This window comes from Delphinapterus leucas, chromosome 8 (assembly GCF_059928025.1).
Source record: "Delphinapterus leucas isolate spDelLeu-1000000601 "Yukka" chromosome 8, BTC_Dleu_Yukka2, whole genome shotgun sequence".
NCBI lineage: Eukaryota > Metazoa > Chordata > Mammalia > Artiodactyla > Monodontidae > Delphinapterus > Delphinapterus leucas.
In genome coordinates, this window is record NC_143136.1 from 74550855 (window position 1) to 74570249 (window position 19395).

At 38.1% G+C, this 19395-nt stretch overlaps 1 long non-coding RNA gene across 1 annotated transcript in view; it reads right to left on the reverse strand.

Moving 5' to 3' along the window:
• LOC111172769 (uncharacterized) overlaps nucleotides 1–19113 on the reverse strand; it is a 57458-nt gene extending 38345 nt beyond the window's left edge. Inside the window, exon 1 of the long non-coding RNA XR_002644020.2 lies at nucleotides 18407–19113. This is a non-coding gene — a long non-coding RNA (uncharacterized LOC111172769). The remainder of the gene's footprint in view (nucleotides 1–18406) is intronic.
• Between the last annotated feature and the right edge of the window lie 282 nt (nucleotides 19114–19395).

The following is a 19395-nucleotide window of genomic DNA, read 5'->3' on the forward strand; positions in this document are numbered from 1 at the left end:
TGTTGCTAGTGAATTTTTTTCCCTTTCTACATTAGAAAGCATATTTGGCTTAGAAAAATGATTCCCTATTGGGATTCTTTCCAATTGTTCTTTTTTTTTTTTTTTTTTTTGCGGTATGCGGGCCTCTCACTGTTGTGGCTTCTCCCGTTGCGGAGCACAGGCTCCGGACGCGCAGGCTCAGCAGCCATGGCTCACGGGCCCAGCTGCTCCGCGGCACGTGGGATCTTCCCAGACCAGGGCACGAACCCGTGTCCCCTGCATCGGCAGGCGGACTCTCAACCACTGCGCCACCAGGGAAGCCCTCCGGCTGTTCTTTGATTCTGACTGGCTACTCTCACTCTTTGATCATTCTCCACCTGTCCTTGTTTTGTCTGGTATCATCAGATTCTTATGCAAATGAAGCACCCTTGTAAGTTGATTTGAGACCTTGTTTAGGAAGTAGTTGCTGGTCTTTTCCCCTATTTCACATAGGCTAACTGTATGCTCTTCCTAAGTAAGAAAGGAGTCCCTTCTTTCATTCTGTTTACTTTGAATAAGTAGTTCCTGATAACCAATAACTGTGCTCCCTAGCAATGACGGACCCCCAAGTAATCAATTGTTTAACAAGACACATTTAAACTGACAATCACACATGCCAAATACTTCTTTCCTACAGTATGCATCTCCAGAAAAGTCTGATCATGTATCTAAAATAATTAGATTTTGTTCAGTAATCAAACTCAATCAAATGAATTCTGTGTGAACTACTTTTATTCCCACGATGAGAAATGTGTCATATCCTCTGTTAATTTGCATATTTTTCCATAAACCTAAAACCAATCAATTTTGAAGAGTTATGATAATATAAAGAATCTGAGGCAATTACATGTCTTTTTAACAGGGATTCTAAATGCATTTCACTGCTGGTATTCATGTAGTAAAGTAGTCAAAACTTCTTTAACCCTTTTCATGACATCTCAATTAAGCTGTAATGATTGAGGCTCAGGACATTTCTTAGGATTAATGACTGGCTGGGAAAGTGGATGGCCTGAGGTGAAGCCAAGGGCCATTAATTCCCTCTGGTCATTAATCCCCCAGGAAATGTCTTAGGCCTGGTTTGATATTAGCATTGCAGGCTGCAAATATACTGTTGGATTTCCTGATTGCTTTGAAAATAATTTATTAAGATGTCATATTTTAATTTCTGCTCTGTGTACCCAACATTTCCAAATTTCCATTCCTGGTTCTCAATCGTGCAATGTTGATTGCAGTGACATAACAGAAATGATTTCTTTGGTCATGCTGCACATTTTCTTTGAAACAGTCAAAACAAATTAAAGTTATTTTCAAAACTGAAGTTCCAAATGGGCATTTGTCCTTATGATGTTATTTGCTAGTGAAAATCTTGGCCATGACAGTGAGTGGTTTTTTATTCAGGTATGTGTGTGGTATGTTCTGGTTGGTATCACCTAAGTTCAGAAAAGGTGTTTATGAGAATTGTCTAAAACTTGCATGTTCATCCATTCCCCTAGGCACTCAACTTTATCTTTAAATAATGGGCCACTAAAGTTTGGAGTAGAATTTTTTTTGCTGAACTTGAGGCTATATCTGTATTAAATTTGAGAAAGTTTATTTTTTAGAAAATCTAAGAGAAGTTTTTACTTCAAGCATGTTGTTAGATACTGCTTCTTACACGCCAGTGTCCTTTTTATGAGGGCCAGGAGAAAACCTTCTTTGAGACTTCACATCAGAAATAGCTGTAATTAACCTAAGAAACTAGCATCTTTTTACCTGTTGGACACTATGGAACTTGCAACTGGTCTTATTTCTCTTGTCGGACTGCTAGAAAGCATAACGTCAAATTTCCAAGCCAGCTCTGGCAAAATTCTTAGAGCAGATACTTTGAGTGCCATTTTTACATCTGACTTTGTTTTCCTCTGCCCTACCTTCATTTATTTTCCTCCCTTATTCACCATCAAGTTCAGAATATGTACCTTTGTCAGCTCCTGCTAATTCTGTCTGGAGTGAGTTGGGATGTAATTAAGTAGTTAATTAATTAATTATTAGCTGCATTGGGCAACATGCTTTTCTTCCCCTCCTTAGTCCAATGCTCCCTTTTATTCACTCCTCACATCTAGTCACGTCTCCTAATGTGCCTGCAGCTTGCCCACCTCTGAAGTACGTCTGTCAGGACAAATCTGATGGGAGTCACCAGTCCCATAATACCTGGAACTAGAAGTTCCAGGGCTCTTTCCCAATGTGGTCACCAACTCAGTTATAAATTACTCGTGTTCCCTACCTGAAATTGCTGTTAACCTCTGAAAGGCAGCTTTTGTAACAAATTGTTGCTTCTATTTTTTCAAACAAATCTCTGTTAACTAACTAGTTTTCTATCTTGGAATATCTATTTCAGATTGTAAATTTCTAAGAACGATAATCTACCTGATAACACACAAAATGTCAAATGTAAATAGTTGCTCATTAAGTTCTACTTTTATTAAAATGTCAATGGAAAGTGACTCAATGGAAAAAAGGAATGAGGTAAATGAAATTCGGTGAAAGACTATTAGACCCCTCCCCCAACACAATGACCCCTTCAGGGGCAATGTGCAGAATCAGGCTTGGCAAAGGGACATTACCATGCAAGAGGTAAGAAGGATCATCTGTCCATCTATCTACCCATCTACTTATCTTTCTCTATCTATAATTTTTATGATTGGCATGAAATCCTTGAGTCAACTGAAGGTCAGTGCAGGAAATACACTGCCCTGGGCTTACACAACTGGGCTTATTGATCTGAGCTGTAAGATGACAACACAAGGTCTGTATTCTGTCCTCAGATCAATGACACATGTGTGTGTGTTCCTGAAGCACATGGTATACGCTGTGTCTGTCTGGCAGAAACATTTGTGCTTAAAATACTGCCTGACAGTTCCCTGCCATCTTGCAAAACAGTGTGGCTTATTTAGAACAAATCTGTTATGACTGACCACAGAAAGCTGCATGTGTGTTTCTGAGCCTCTCCCTATGAATAGGCAAAAGGACCATCTGGGCACGTGGCATTTACACATCTTTGAGCAAAGTTAGCATTCTGCCTCCCAGTAAAATCCATCTCTCAGGGACTCTGTGGGTTTGTAATGCTTCCTGTAGAATGAAGGAGGAAAACAAATGCACTTCAGTAAAACAGAAGTATCTTTTTTTTTCATCTGTCATAGCCACAGTTTGATAGTATCTGTATTTCATTTTCACTTCGGAATATCATAAGAGAGAGAAATGGCAGGAAGCAAGTTGCTTCCACATGGTTGTGAAAGGGAGTTGTTATATTTGGTTGCTCTCTGTGGCACATCTCTGTGAAATTTTTTAAAAAATCTAGCTACCATCCTTGTGGTGGGGGAAAAAAAGGAATGTCCTTAAAATAATACAGTGATCATATTGACATTCCATCTTTGTCTATCTTTATTAAAAATCAATCTGACTTATAATTCAGACAAATATTTATGTATTTATCTTAAAACATGTATTTTATTGGGCAATGCAGAATACTCAGAGAAAACATGAATTAAGATAGACTTAGTTATTTTGTAATTGAAAGTTATTAAACTCCAAAAACTCTCTAATATTAAGGAATTCAAGGGATGTTGCTTAATCATAGAGTAAGATGATTTTTTTTAAAGAAAAGTCACCAGAATTTATACAGCCAAACAAATTACTGACCATTGCTAAAAATGATCATTTTTTTCACTCAAAACATTTTTATCTCCTCTTTTAAAATGACTTTCACAACATATGGTTTATTCTTTTCACTATCCTTGACAGTAACTGTCTTTCATCCTGAAATAATGAATTAATTTAGAAAAGAGTCAAACTGAGGCGAGTATTACTAACAAGAAGGATGGTCAACTGGGAACTAACCTTTTTGGTTGAAGAAGGTGTGTAACTATAAGACAATGAGGCTAATCTCAAATGTCCTTTCAACTCTAAAATTCGACAAGACATTCCCTGAGATAATCTTTTGCAACTTGTAAATTCAGAGAGCAATTCCAAAGGAAAAGTGCCAAAATGCTTTACAGCAATGGCAACATTGTTAAATTTCATGAAGAGCGTCCAGAGGGCGCCATTTTGAAAGACAATCACATTTTGTCACAAACGATCATGGAGAAATATTGTCAGTCCCATTGCTTTCTAGTTACATATTTTACTTAAGCTTCAGTTGTTTTCCTTTCATCCAGTGAAATACTAAATGAGCTAAATTGTTGCCAAATCTCAACTTCCCCATACTTTCCCTCTTTCTCTTTGTATCTGTAGTCCCTGTCGTGATCTAGGTCAGGGGTCAGCAAATTGGACGTTGGGGGAGCAGATATTAAATATATTAGGCTTTGCAGGCCAAGAGGCAAAATCAAGAGTATAATGCAGGTATTTATATAACAAGAGAGAAAACCCCTGTCCCACTTGCCCGGGGTGGGTATTCCAGGTAATGAGGACACATTGTGACCAGTTGCTGTCTGACGAAGACTATCTCAGGTTGATGATGGACTAGACTAAGGGGGAAGGACCTAGCAGGCAGTGGGATAGGTGGCTGCCATGGTCGCTGTCACTGTCTAGTGAAATCCAGATCCAGTGTACCATCTCAACTTGGACAGCTGCTCAGAGGTGAGGCCATTCACCACACAGAGATTTTACCACTTGGTGCATACCAGTTGCCAAAGCAGAGTCCCCAACATATAGGTGGCAATTGGCACAGACCCTGGACAGTGGCCAGGTGTGACTGCGGAGGTAGTTGCTGGGTGCGAAAGGGGCTTGGGGAAGGATCCTTCCATGCCTCCTACCTGGCCCTGGGTCTCCATGGCTCTTAGTGCTAGCTTGCTGGGGTAGCGCTCACAGGCAGGACAAAAACAGGCAGCAGGCTAGATTTGGCCCACCCATGGTTTGTCAACTTGTGGTTAAGATTACCGCTTGTCTGCCATCCTTGTTTTACTAAATCCCAAGAAAGGGCCATTTCCTTGAGAAATAGTCTTTCCTGAGGAAAATAGTAATAGGCATAAAAAGATCTTACAATCATCCTCAGGAACTTGTTTGGGGGTTTAGTAGCTACTACATCCAATAAATTATTTTTAGGTCTATCCCAAACTCATCACTTAGCAGTTTCTCCTATTCTTCACTTTAGCAGAAAAATTACATGTCCCAAATCCCATCACGAATAATGAAGCCTAGGTAAATTTTTAAGTGGTTCTGCATTCTTTCTCTAGAGTCTAAATAGCACTGTGGTTGACAGCAGGGGTCAGCAAACTATAGCTTGTGGGACAAAACCAGTCACCCCCTCCCATTTTTATATGGCTCACAGCTAAGAAAGATTTTTACATTTTTAAATGGTTGGAAAAAAATCAAAAGAAATATACTATTTTGTGACACATAAAAATTTATGAAATTCAAATTTTAGTGTCCATAAATAAAGTTTTATTGGAACACAGCCATGCTTATTCATTTACATATTATCTATGCCTGCTTTGCACTAAACGGCAGAGTTGAGTAGTTGCGACAGAGACCATATGGCCTGCAAAGCCTAAAATATTTACTATCTGGCCCTTTACAGAAAAAAAAAAAAAATGCCAACTGCTGGTTTAGAGTACGACTCTAAAATCAGACTGTCTGTGTTCAAATCCCTCCTCACCATTTTTAGTACTGTGTTCTCTTGGACAATTTACTTAACCTCTTTTTGTATCAGTTCCTTCGTCTATGAAACAGGGATATGGTAGCACCTACTTCATATATTGATGTGAACAGTAAATGTACTTATGTATGTAAACAACTGGCACACAGTAAGCATTCAATAAATGTTAGTTATTTTTACTGAGCTTTTCTGAAATTGGATTTTACTTGTACAAATATGCATAATAATGAAACAAATATCATCTTTCCACCTAACAAAGCAATCAGGTGGCAAAAGTATTTGAATTTTTCACATGGAGTGTGTTGGTATTGTATACATTAATAAGAAACACTTAGTTGGGACTACAGATTTTGTACAGGATGTGGAAGACACCATAACTTCTTCCAGAATTTATTACTCTACTGAAAGAACAAGTTCAAACACATGAAACAGAAGTACCTTAAAAAGATGACTTTCTATATCAAAAGATTTTAAAAACATACAGTTTTTTCTATTGCTTTAATAGCAACAGAATATTTAATTACCTTGACTCCATTTATTGAGATTAATAATAAAATCAACATACAGAAATCAGTTACATGGAAGAATCAATATTGTGAAAATGACTATACTACCTAAAGCAATCTACAGATTCAATGCAATCCCTATCAAATTACCAATGGCATCTTTTACAGAACTAAAACAAAAAACATTAAAATTTGTATAGAGACACAAAAGACCCCGAATAGCCAAAGCAGTCTTGAGGGAAAGAAACGGAACTGGAGGAATCAGACTCTGTGACCTCAGACTATACTACAAAACTACAGTAATCAAGACAATATAGTACTGGCACAAAAACAGAAATATAAATCAATGGAACAGGATAGAAAGCCCAGAGATAAACCCATGCACCTATGGTCAACTAATCTATGACAAAGGAGGCAAGGATATACAGTGGAGAAAAGACAGTCTCTTCAGTAAGTGGTGTTGGGAAAACTGGACAGCTACATGTAAAAGAATGAAATTAGAACACTCCCTAACACCATACACAAAAATAAACTCAAAATGGATTAGAGACCTAAATGTAAGACGGGACACTATAAAACTCTTAGAGGAAAACATAGGAAGAACACTCTTTGACGTAAATCACAGCAAGATCTTTTTTGATCCACCTCCTAGAGTAATGGAAATAAAAACAAAAATAAACAAATGGGACCTAATGAAACTTAAAAGCTTTTGCAAGGCAAAGGAAACTACAAACAAGACAAAAAGACAACCCTCAGAATGGGAGAAAATATTTGCAAACGAATCAACGGACAAAGGATTAATCTCCAAGATATATAAACAGCTCATGCAGCTCAATATTTAAAAAACAAACAACCCAATCAGAAAATGGGCAGAAGATTTAAATAGACATTTCTCTAAAGAAGACATACAGATGGGCAAGAAGCACATGAAAAGCTGTTCAATATCACTAATTATTAGAGAAATGCAAATCAAAACTATAATGAGGTATCACCTCACACCAGTTAGAATGGGCATCATCAGAAAATCTACAAACAACAAATGCTGGACAGGGTGTGGAGAAAAGGGAACCCTCTTGCACTGTTGGTGGGAATGTAAGTTGATACAGCCACTATGGAGAACAGTATGGAGTTTCCTTAAAAAACTAAAAACACAAGTACCATATGACCCAGCAATCCCACTACTGGGCATATACCCAGAGAAAACCATAATTCAAAAAGACACATGCACCCCAATGTTCACTGCAGCACTATTTACAATAACCGGGTCATGAAAGCAACCTAAATGCCCATTGACAGACGAATGGATAAAGAAGATGTGGTACATATATACAATGGAATATTACTCAGCCATAAAAAGGAACGAAATTGGGTCATTTGTAGAGACGTGGATGGACCTAGAGACTATCATACAGAGTGAAGTAAGTCAGAAAGAGAAAAACAAATATTGTATATTAACGCATATATGTGGAATGTAGAAAAATGGTACAGATGAACCGGTTTGCAGGGCAGAAATAGAGACACAGATGGAGAGAACAAACGTATGGACACCAGGGGGGGAAAGTTGGGGGCAGGGTGTGATGAATTGGGAGACTGGGAAAAATTAAAAGGAAAAAAAAAGAAATCAGTTACATTTCTATACATTAACAACAAACTATCTGAAGGAGAAATTAAGAAAGCAATCCCACTTACAATTGCATCAAAACAATAAAATAGTTAGAAATAAATTTAACCAAGGAAGTGAAAGACATGTACACTAAAAATTATGACACTTATGAAAGAGACTGAAGAAGACACAAATAAATGGAAAGATAGCCTATGTTCTTAACTTGGAACTTAACTGGACTATGAAATGCCCATAAAGATAGCCTATGTTCTTAATTTGGAACTTAACTGGACTATGAAATGTCCATACTACCCAAAGCAACCTACAGATTCAGTGCAATCACTATCCAACTTCCAATGTCATTTTTTCAGAGAAATAGAAGAAACTATCCTAAAATTTGTATGGAACCACAAAAGATCCTGTATACCCAAAGAAATCCTGAGAAAGGACAAAGCTGGAGGCATCACACTTTCTGATTTCAAAGTATATCACAAAGCTATAGTAATCAAAACAGTACAGTATTGGTATAAAAACAGGCACATAGGTTAGTAGAACAGAATACAAAGCCCAAACATAAACCCACTCATATACAGTCAAGTAATTTTTATTTATTTATTTTGCGGTACGCAGGCCTCTCACTGTTGTGGCCTCTCCCGTTGTGAAGCACAGGTTCTGGACGTGCAGGCTCAGTGGCCATGGCTCATGGGCCTAGCTGCTCCACGGCATGTGGGCTCTTCCTGAACAGGGGCACGAACCCGTGTCCCCTGCATCGGCAGGCAGACTCTCAACCACTGCGCCACCAGGGAAGCCCCAGTCAACTAATTTTTGACAAAGGAGTCAAGAACACGCAATGGAGAAAAGATAGGCTCTTCAATAAATGCTTTTGAGAAAACTGGATAGCCACATGCAAAAGAATGAAACTGAACCCCTCTCTTATACTACTCACAAAAATTGACTCGAGATGGATTAAAGACTTACATGTAAGACCTAAAATTGTAAGCCTCCTGGAAGAAAACATAGGAAAAATATTCTTAACATTGATCTTGGTGAAAATTTCTTAGAGAAATTACTGATTAAGAAATTATTAAGAAGACAAAAAATACAGGCAACGATGGCTTCCCTGGTGGCGCAGTGGTTGAGAGTCTGCCTGCCGATGCAGGGGACACGGGTTCGTGCCCCGGTCCGGGAGGATCCCACATGCTGCAGAGTGGCTGGGCCCGTGAGCCATGGCTGCTGAGCCTGTGCGTCCGGAGCCTGTGCTCCGCAAGGGGAGAGGCCACAACAGTGAGAGGCTCACATACCGCAAAAAAAAAAAAATACAGGCAACGAAACCTAAAATAAACAAGTGGGACTACATCAAACTAAGGAGCCTCTGCACAGCTAAGGAATGACAAAAACTGAAAAGGCAACCTACAGAATGGGATAAAATATCTGCAAACTATTCATGTGAAAAGGGGTTGATATCCAAAATATGTAAGAACTCATGCAACTCAATAGCAAAAGAGTAAATAAACTAATTAAAAAATGGGCAAATGACCCGAATAGACATTTTTCCAAAGAAAACATACAAAAGACCAGTAAGTATATAAAAAGGTGCTCAATATCACTAATCATGATTAGCGTATCAAGGAAACACAAAACAAAACCATGATGAGATATCACCTCACACCTGTTAAAATGACTATCAGGAAGACAAGAGATAACATGTATTGGTGAGAATGTGGAGAAAAAGGAATCTCATACACTGTTGGTAGGAATGTACATTGGTGCAGCCACTATTGAAAACAGTGTGGCAGTTCCTCAAAAAATTAAAAATTTAACTATCATATGATCCAGCAATCCTATTCCTGGGTATATATCCAAAGAAATAGAAATCAGTATCTCGAAGAGAAATCTGCACACCCATGTTTATTGCAGCATTATTCACAATACCCAATATATGGAAACAACCTAAATGTACTTTGACAGATGAATGGATAAGGAAAAAAGTATATATATCACAACAGAATATTATTCAGCCATATAAAAGAAGGAAATCCTGCCATTTGCAACAATATGGATGAACCTGGAGGGTATTATGCTAAGCAAAATCAGTCAGACAAAGACAAATACTGTATGGTATCACTCACATGTGGAATCTTTAAAAAAAAAAAAAAAAGCAGATTTCATAGAAACAGAGGATAGAAAGGTGGATGCCAGGGGCTGGGGGGATAAGGAAATGAGGTTGGTATAAGTGAAAGGGCACATATTTTCAGTTACAAGAAGAATAAGTTCTGGGGATCTAACATACAGCATGGTGACTGTAGTTAATATGGTATTGTATACTTGAAAGTTACTGCAAGTGGATCTTAAGCATTCCCACCACACACAAACAAAAAACAGTTAACTATGTGAGGTGATGGATGTGTTAATTATCTTAATCCTGGTAATCATTACACAATGTATGTGTCTATCAAATCATCACAGTATACAATTTAAATACATACAATTACATTTGTCAGTTATTCCTTAATAAAGTTAAAAAAATTACTTTTTCTACAAAAAAAATTAAAAAACATCCAATTTTTTTCTACTGTTTTATAGCAACTCAGAATTATCTCAAAATACTTTATTTATTGAGACTAATAACACTGTTGAGCCACAATTCATCTGCTATTCTTTCCCTTATCAACATGCTTGCCACCTATAACCTAATGTTTATTAGTCCCACGCATGGGGTAGAATAATGGCTGAAAAATGAATTGTAAATTAGTGTTTTTTTCTTCTCACTGACATCAGGGATTATAAGTAGACTTCAAATTTCCCAAGGCATTCTAAATGGAAAATGCGGTTAGTACATAAATTCCAAAACTCCTAATCAAAAAGTCCTATTTTGAACTTGAAGTTGATAACTACAGACTTTCCCAATAAGGGAAACATGACCATTCATTAAGTCAACAACTATTTATTGCATACCACAGAGTACAGAGTTGTAAACAAACCAGATAGCCAATATTCCCGTGGAACCTGGCACTCCCGTGGTTCTGGAATGGTACAAAATGATCCTGACTTACTTCTCTCAAAGTTCCTTCCAGTCTATCCAGTCAAGAATTGCAAAAAAAAAAAAAAAAGAATTGCACACTAATATTCCCCAAACCCTATTTTTGTCAGTACATTTTCTTGTTAAAAAAGCTAAGGAACAACAAAAACTGAAAAAGGCAACCTACAGAATGGGATAAAATATTTGCAAACTCTACATCTGATCAAATCAAGTGTAAACTCCTTAGCATGGCACTTAAAGGCTTTTTGTGATCTGACCCAAGACTATCTGTTGTGAATTTTCTCTTGTTACTGCATTTCCACCTTTTGCTCCTCCATCTCTAAATCCTCAAAAAAGACTACTTTAATAGGAGATGAAAATTGGCTACTGTCCATGGAAAACTTTTAAATTTAAACCATGTGAACAAAGCACAAATGGGGTTTTATTCTTTCTCTCAGATATCTTTTTGTCCCCTTTCTAGCATAAAGCTTGACTCTTTAACTATGGTATTACAATACTTCATCTTAATCTATGCTTCCTGGAACTGTTTCTGCCATACCTAAACTGCCTCTTATTTTTTAAACATTTTTTTTTCTTTGCTCAATTTAATACTCAAGGTCATGGTGGGTCATTCAACATTAAATTTCAAACTTTCATTGTATTGCAGTGACTAAAATTTTATTTAAAGCCTTCAACATTCAAATTTTGCCAGACTAGAAGCTACATGAGGACAAGAGCTGGGACTATATGACCATCTTATCAAGTGCCATATCTCCAGTAGAAAGGAATCCATAAATAGTGTGATTAAATCCATGAATCCTATTTTCTCTCTAAAAGCTTTTAGCATTCCTCCCTCAATTTTTACTTAATCAAATATCATTTAATGCCTCAGCTGCATCGGGCAGATACTATACTAATCTATAATAATGCAAAGATAAAAAACAAACATTGAAAAACTTAACACTACCTTTTATTAAAGTTAACGGGAGTATAAATTTTTCTTCTCCCATGTTTCAATAAAATTTTATTTGAACCTTTGTAATAATTCTGAACAGAGCCTTCAGGCTATGATTAATTCCAAAAAAAAAAAAAAAAAGGTATTTGTATTATTCCACCCAGAACACTCTAAGCATTTGGATATCAGGGACCAGTCTCTTCTGTCTTTGAATTTCCTTAGAATTTTTAGGCAATACTTTATATGTAGTCAATGCTAAACAAAAGTTTCACTGAACTGAACAATTTAGGCAATAAAAATCATTAACATACACACAGCCCTTACATTATAAATGTATAATGCCATGCAGCAAACTTCACACGTAATAGTCACATATACAACTTCAGCTTACATTTGTAATTTGTTTTCCATTTTGTGTTGTTATTTTACATAAAGGGTAAGAACTTCAGAAACCCAGGATCCAAGATGCGTAGGTCAGCCTTGTCACTAGATGTGCCGCAGCCCACAGTCCACAACATATAATTCTCCATTACTGCAGACCCAAGATGAACTTTACTAGAAGCTAATTCCAGAGAGGAGTGTTCTTGTCTCACGCTTCAGCATTTTGGTTACAGCTTATCTTTTTCCTAATTCATTCACCACACAATGATTTATAGAACAGACCTTAACTCAGTCATATTGATCTGCCTCTTGTGGTTATTATGATGGAGTCAAATTTTACTGCATTTTCAAGTTTGAAATTCTATGTAACCCTATCAAGTTTCCAACTAATACTTTCAATGGCTTTTGATTCAGTGTAATTTCCTTTTTTTACAGCAATGGTTTTACACGTTTAAAACAGAAATAGAATACATAGGGAGCGACATTTTAAGTAAATGAAGGCCTTTATTAGAAATAAAAACAATTGTGTCAGTCCAAGTTGATACATGGGTTGCACTTCTGGATGGGATCATAATTCATTTTTTAAAAAGAGTGATTTTATATTAGCGTGTCCTGGCATTTACAAGGAGGTTAGGTGGTAGTTATGAATTTGCATATAAACAGAAAACCAACACAAAGCTAAGCTTGTTTCACTGTTATTTTACTTAATGAACTACATTAAACTTTTAATTTGGGAAAAAAATATCTCTGCAAATCATCAGTCTCTAAATTAGATCCCCAAGCTGCTTGCCATCTCAACAAAAACTCTCCTAATACTTCACTAATGTGGTGGGGGTTATTAGAGGGAATCTTTCTCATTTTCCAACTGCTTCACTTTAAAATATCTTTCTATGCCTCCTCTCTTAGTCTCAAAGACTTCTCCCTTCTCCTTTCAAAGGTTATCCCCTCTACTTGCACTCTTAATTGCTTTCCCTTTTGTGCAGTTTCTCCTCTGCCAATTTTCCCATCTCTGCCTTGTCTTCCAGCTCTCCTTGTCCAGAGGAAACTCCTTATTTTTGCTTACAAATTTATGTATAGATCTCATTATCCAACTAATTCACTTTGCTACTTTGTTGTCTCTCATGGACAGGTCATGTTTCTGAACTTCTTTTCACTGCCAGATTCTAAAACTACCTTCATTTTATTTACTTATTTATTTATTTATTTATGGCTGTGTTGGGTCTTCATTTCTGTGCGAGGGCTTTCTCTAATTGTGGCAAGCAGGGGCCACTCTTCATCGCGGGCCTATCACTATTGCGGCCTCTCTTGTTGCGGAGCACAGGCTCTAGACGCGCAGGCTCAGTAGCTGTGGCTCACGGCCCTAGTTGCTCCGCAGCATGTGGGATCTTCCCAGACCAGGGCTCGAACCCGTGTCCCCTGCATTAGCAGGCAGATTCTCAACCACTGCGCCACCAGGGAAGCCCAAACTGCCTTCATTTTTAAGCACCTATTACCCTCTTATTCCTATGGACAATCTCCTAACTTTTATTACACTCCTGAAATTGCACTCTTGAAGATTTCATAGTCTTGGTGCTCTCTTTGAGATCAAATTCAAGTAAATTGTCAGATTTTGTAACCCTCCATCTTTCTGGAATTTCTGGGAAATTTGATTATAACCAATGCCTGCAGCTTCCTGGAATATTATCCCATCTCTTTAATTAAAATTTTCTACCTTTTCATTGGCTTCCTCGTTCTATCTAAAACACTCACTAGAAGTAAGGTATCTTCAACTTTTTGCTGTGTGCTTTCTAATTTTTCTTGCTTATAGTTTTCTACTACTTTCCCATATCTTTTGTTATTAGGTGTGTCCTGTAATGTAAAAAGCAAGTTATCAAGAAAGAAACTGATAATTGTGATTCTCATTTTTTTACTTCCAAATCCAGGGAAATGCTTTATTGTGCTTCTAAATATCTTCTTTGACTTCAAGAGAAATGGGGAACAGTAGCTTTGGTGTTTCCTGCTCACAAAGAAGACATTTTTTGAGAGAAAAGGCAGATGGAACAGGACTGACCAGAAGGAAGCTGAAGCACCTCAAAGCAAGTGGGGGTGGCTAGACTCAGTCCCTGGTTCCATATGGCACCCCTCCAAGGCCCACAATGGGTAGAGAGGATGAAGGCTGAGAGAGCATCTCTGAGTGCATTTGTGTTCTGGGTACCAAGGCTCAAAAGCAGTATCACATAATAGAAAAAGCAAAAGAAGCAACACTGAAGACACAGACCCTCTCAAATTAAGAGCCTAGTTTCTCCCATTTTCCAGCCTCAAACATGCTCAAGATTCTTTTATGACCACATTGAATGTGGGCTTGGGGAGCCTCAATAATAACTTAGGTTCAGTTTTCTGCCAACCAGATAGGTAAGAAATCAGAGCAGATTAAAGTTCATTTAGAGATATAGATACATTGAATCTTAGGGTAACATTAATTCTTCAAATTTATATTACCTGCTTCAACCACTCTTCTGAATTTTAGTTCTGATAGCAAAATCTACAGTTTCTCTTGCATGCTACATTATGACCTCTAGATCAATTTATCTTTCAGTAGGGTTAGATTTTAGGTTATAAATAACACGGCAAAGAACATGCCTATGACCGTGTCTTTCTTTTGGATTATTTCCATAAGATAAATTCCCAGAAGTGGACTCACGAGGTCAAGATCAGAGTCAGGTGGTGGGCAAGAATTCAATGAGAGACTTATTGAGGCAAGATGAATTGTTTATCATGTATGGAAAACTAAAATAAGTATAAAAGAAGCCTTTGGGAGAAAATCTATCTATGTTGTTCTCTCTTCTGTTTTCACACTTATACTCTCTCATCAGCCAATCTCCCAGTTCTCTCACCTTTATCAGTCTAATTCTGTGTTTCCTCACCTATTGACACTCTGTTGTGGTACAGGGCAGGGGAGGGATCTTTCCTCTGCATGGGAGGGTGTTTGACAGCATTCCCAGTCTCTACCTACTAGACACCAGTAGCAAACAAACTCCTTCCAAGCTGTGACAATCTAAAATGTCTCCAGACTGTGCCAAATGTCCCCTGAGGGTGAACCACTCTACTACATCAGGTTACAAGCTTCTTTAAGTCAACCATTTTGACACAAAAGATACTTTGGCACATCTATTTTATTTAGTCTCTTTTGATGTATGAAATTTTGATGCAACCTGAAAAGCTCAGTTATAAAAGTTATTTTTTAAAAAATGAAGTACTGTTGATATGAGATCATTTCCCCATATCTTTGAACCTCACTAGAACCCTTATCCGATCTCTAGTCTCATCTTTCACTGAGTCTCACCTCATCAAAGATGAAGTAATTCCCAGGTATGGGATGAATGGTTAAAATATTTGTTGCTCATATCTACACACACACACACACACACACAAATTGCATCATGCAATCTCATCAAAATAGCAGTTTCGAAATACCCTGCTTTGCTGTTAACTATACGTGTCTCTCCTACTTCTCTCTTCTTTTCCTGTGGCATAACCCTCCATCTCATGCTATCAAATTATTTGGGATGCCCATTTTTGTTAGGTATGCTGAGTAGCAAGGGTGAGATGTGTACTTTAATGTGTACTTTCAAGGAACTTGAAATGTTCCTTTAACATGATAGTTCATAAGACTGACCCATGGAGTAGTGTGAGAAAAGGCACAGTCAAGGATCTCTTAGGAGAGCAGAGAGAGATGGCTAGAAAATTTCTCCAAAAGTCTGTAAAATTGATATGTTAGGAAGCAGTATGTTGACTTTATAGATTCAAAGATCATACAAACTTAAAGAGTTCAGAGTATTAAGACCTTCTGAACCTGGAATAAAACCCAGAACAGGAATTATATGTAAGCGGTGCCAATGATTTAAATTCTGACTCCATGATGGCCAAACAGTTTCTCTGTTTCATTTTCCCTAAGGGTAAAACTCTAAGTTATCTGGGTAAAACAGAAAAAAAGATCAAATGGATTGGGTATTAGGGATCCTGGACTCTCCTCAGGTACTGCTGCAGATTTTTCTCAACGCTACAATGTTTGAGCCCTGGTTTCACTACCTCTTCTTCCTCCCTCCAATGGGCAGTGTGAAAATCACCGTCATTATCATTAAAGGAAGGGAAGCACCTAGAAAGAAATCAACCCACAAACATAACAGCTTAAATGTTAACCAGCTTTGTGGTTGTTTGTGATGAATAACTATTTTCAGGTTGCATTTCAGCCATTTATATTAAAATGCTATATCAGTGCAAAATAACAGAGTTGCTGTAGGCTGCCACCCAGCTGCTCATTTCCCTGTCAGAAGCTGTTTCTTTTCCGATGTAATCTGGTAAGAAGCAACTTGCCACCTTAAGGAATATTGGTGGATGTCAAAAGGAAAGACACTTCACACACACACACACACACACACACACACAAACACACACACAAATGCATTATTGCTGAAAAAAACAGTGCAAGTTGATGTAAAGGCAGGCGTAAAGTTATTGGATCAAACTGTAGAAGATTAAAAAATCTTAAGGTTTTTAAAATGAATTTTAAAGTTTTTAAAATGAATTTTACTGAATTTTTAGCAACAAGAGTGACTAATTCCAAGGAAGTATGATACTATCAACAAACTTTTGAATAAGAGCTTCTCAAGTACAGGGACCTGATTTTGCTCATCTTTGAATCTCCAGTATCTATAACATGGCCATGAATAGGAGAGGTATTCAATATATACTTATTAGGTCAAATGCCATCTAGTCATTCCCAAATAGATGACTGACAAGATTTTTTTCATTTGAATACTTAGTCTTACAGCTCTCTCTGCCTGCTAGGCAGTGTGTCTATCCCTCTGCCCGCTGAACCTCAATGTGAACTCATAATTTTATCCCAGGATAGTCCTTCTTCAGACACCTGTATTTTATGGCAAATCAGTTCACCCAATTAACCAAGAATAAAACTGCCGTTGACTTTGATTTTTCCCAGTTTGTTTTGTTTATTTCTCCTGTAAAATTACTCTCAGGTCTATTTCTACCACAGTCCCATCCTAACCTTAGTGTGGTGCAATGGACATTCATGGAACTGGTCTCTAATTATGAGCAGTGGGACCAGAGCAAGTCTCTTGGTTTCTTTCTATCTTAGTTTCTCTTCCGAAAACTAAAGGGGTTGCACCTGATCCATGTTTTTCAAACAGCAAGTCACAACCTGTTAGAAAATCTTAAAATAAATATAATGTGTTCCCATCAGCATTTCTAAAATGTAAAAAGAACGGAGCCAAAAAATGTCAAATGTCATCATAAGTATCAAGGATAAATATTGTTCTGTTAAACATTTTTTTATAAGTATGTGTATATGTAAAACATTTCTGAACTATGGCTCATGGTTAAAAAAAAAAACTTGAAAGCCACTGCACTAGATAATTTGAAGGTCCTACATTTATAAATTATAGGATTTTATTCTGGGTCTTTACCATTTCATGCACAGATTATTTCAATAGCCTTCTAACTATTCTGCCTGCCTAGAGTCTCTTCCCCTTCCAATCCATCATGTACACTACTGCTAGGCTGCACTTATGTAGCTCTTTCCAAGTGTAATTCCCTGGTTCAAAATCCTTCAATCATTTCCTTTTAGAAGAAATTCCCATACTTAGCTCAGAATCAAAAGTTCTTCCCCATCCACGTCCCCTCTGTCTTTACAATCTAATCCTCCACTGTTCTATATGAACTCGGGGTTTCATCAAATCTATCTACTTATCAAAAGCAGAAACTAACACACCATTGTAAAGCAATTATATTCCAATAAGATGTTAAAGAGAGATTGGTTCAAAATGGTGGAGTAGAAGGACGTGCTCTCATTCCCTCTTGCAAGAGCACTGGAATCACAAATAACTGCTGAACAATCATTGACAGGAAGACACTGGAACTCACCAGAAAAGATACCCCACATCCAAAGAAAAAGGAGAAGCCACAATAAGATGGCAGGAGGGGTGCAATCACAATAAAATCAAATCCCATAACTGCTGCGTGGGTGACACACAAACTGGAGAACACTTATACCACAGAAGTGCACCCACTGGAGTGAAGGTTCTGAGCCCCATGTCAGGCTTCTGAACCTGGGGGCCGGCAACGGGAGGAGGAATTCCTAGAGAATCAGACTTTGAAGGCTAGCGGGATTTGACTGCAGGACTTCGACAGCACTGGGGGAAACAGAGACTCCACTCTTGGAGTGCACATACAATGTAGTGTGCACATTGGGGCCCAGGGGAAGGAGCAGTGACCCCATAGGAGACTGAACCAGACCTACCTGCTAGTGTTGGAGGGTCTCCTGCAGAGCCGGGGGTGGTTGTGTATCATCGTGAGGACAGGGACACTGGCAGCAGAAGTTCTGGGAAGTACTCCTTGGCATGAGCCCTCCCAGAGTCTCCCATTAGTCCCACCAAAGAGCCCAGGTAGGCTCCAGTGTTGGGTCGCCTCAGGCCAAACAGCCAAGAGGGAGGGAACCCAGCCCCACCCATTAGCAAACAAGAGGATTAAAGTTTGACTGAGCTCTGCCCACCAAAGCAACAGCCAGCTCTATCCACCACCAGTCCCTCCCATCAGGAAACTTGCACAAGCGTCTTAGATAGCTTCATCCACAGAGGGCAGACAGCAGAAGCAAGAAGAACTACAATCCTGCAGCCTGTGGAACAAAAACCACATTCACAGAAAGACAGATAACATGAAAAGTCAGAGGGCTATGTACCAGATGAAGGAACAAGATAAAACCCCAGAAAAACAACTAAATGAAGTTGCAATAGGCAACCTTCCAGAAAAAATAATTCAGAATAATGATAGTGAAGATGATCCAGGACCTCGGAAAATGAATGCAGGCAAAGGTTGAGAAGATACAAGAAATGTTTAACAAAGACCTAGAAGAATTAAAGAACAAACAAACAGAGATGAACACTACTATAATTGAAATGAAAAATACACTAGAAATCAGTAGCAGAATAACTGAGGCAGAAGAACGGATAAGCGACCTGGAACACAGAATGGTGGAATTCACTGTTGTGGAACAGAAAAAAGATTGAAAAGAAATGTGGAGAGCCTAAGAGACCCTTGGGATAACATTAAATGCAACAACATTCGCATTATAGGGGTCCCAGAAGGAGAAGAGAGAGAGAAAGGATGCGAGAAAGTATTTGAAGAGATTATAGTCAAAAACTTCCCTAACATGGGAAAGAAAATAGCCACCCAAGTCCAGGAAGTGCAGAGAGTCCCAGGCAGGATAAACCCAAGGAGAAACATGCCGAG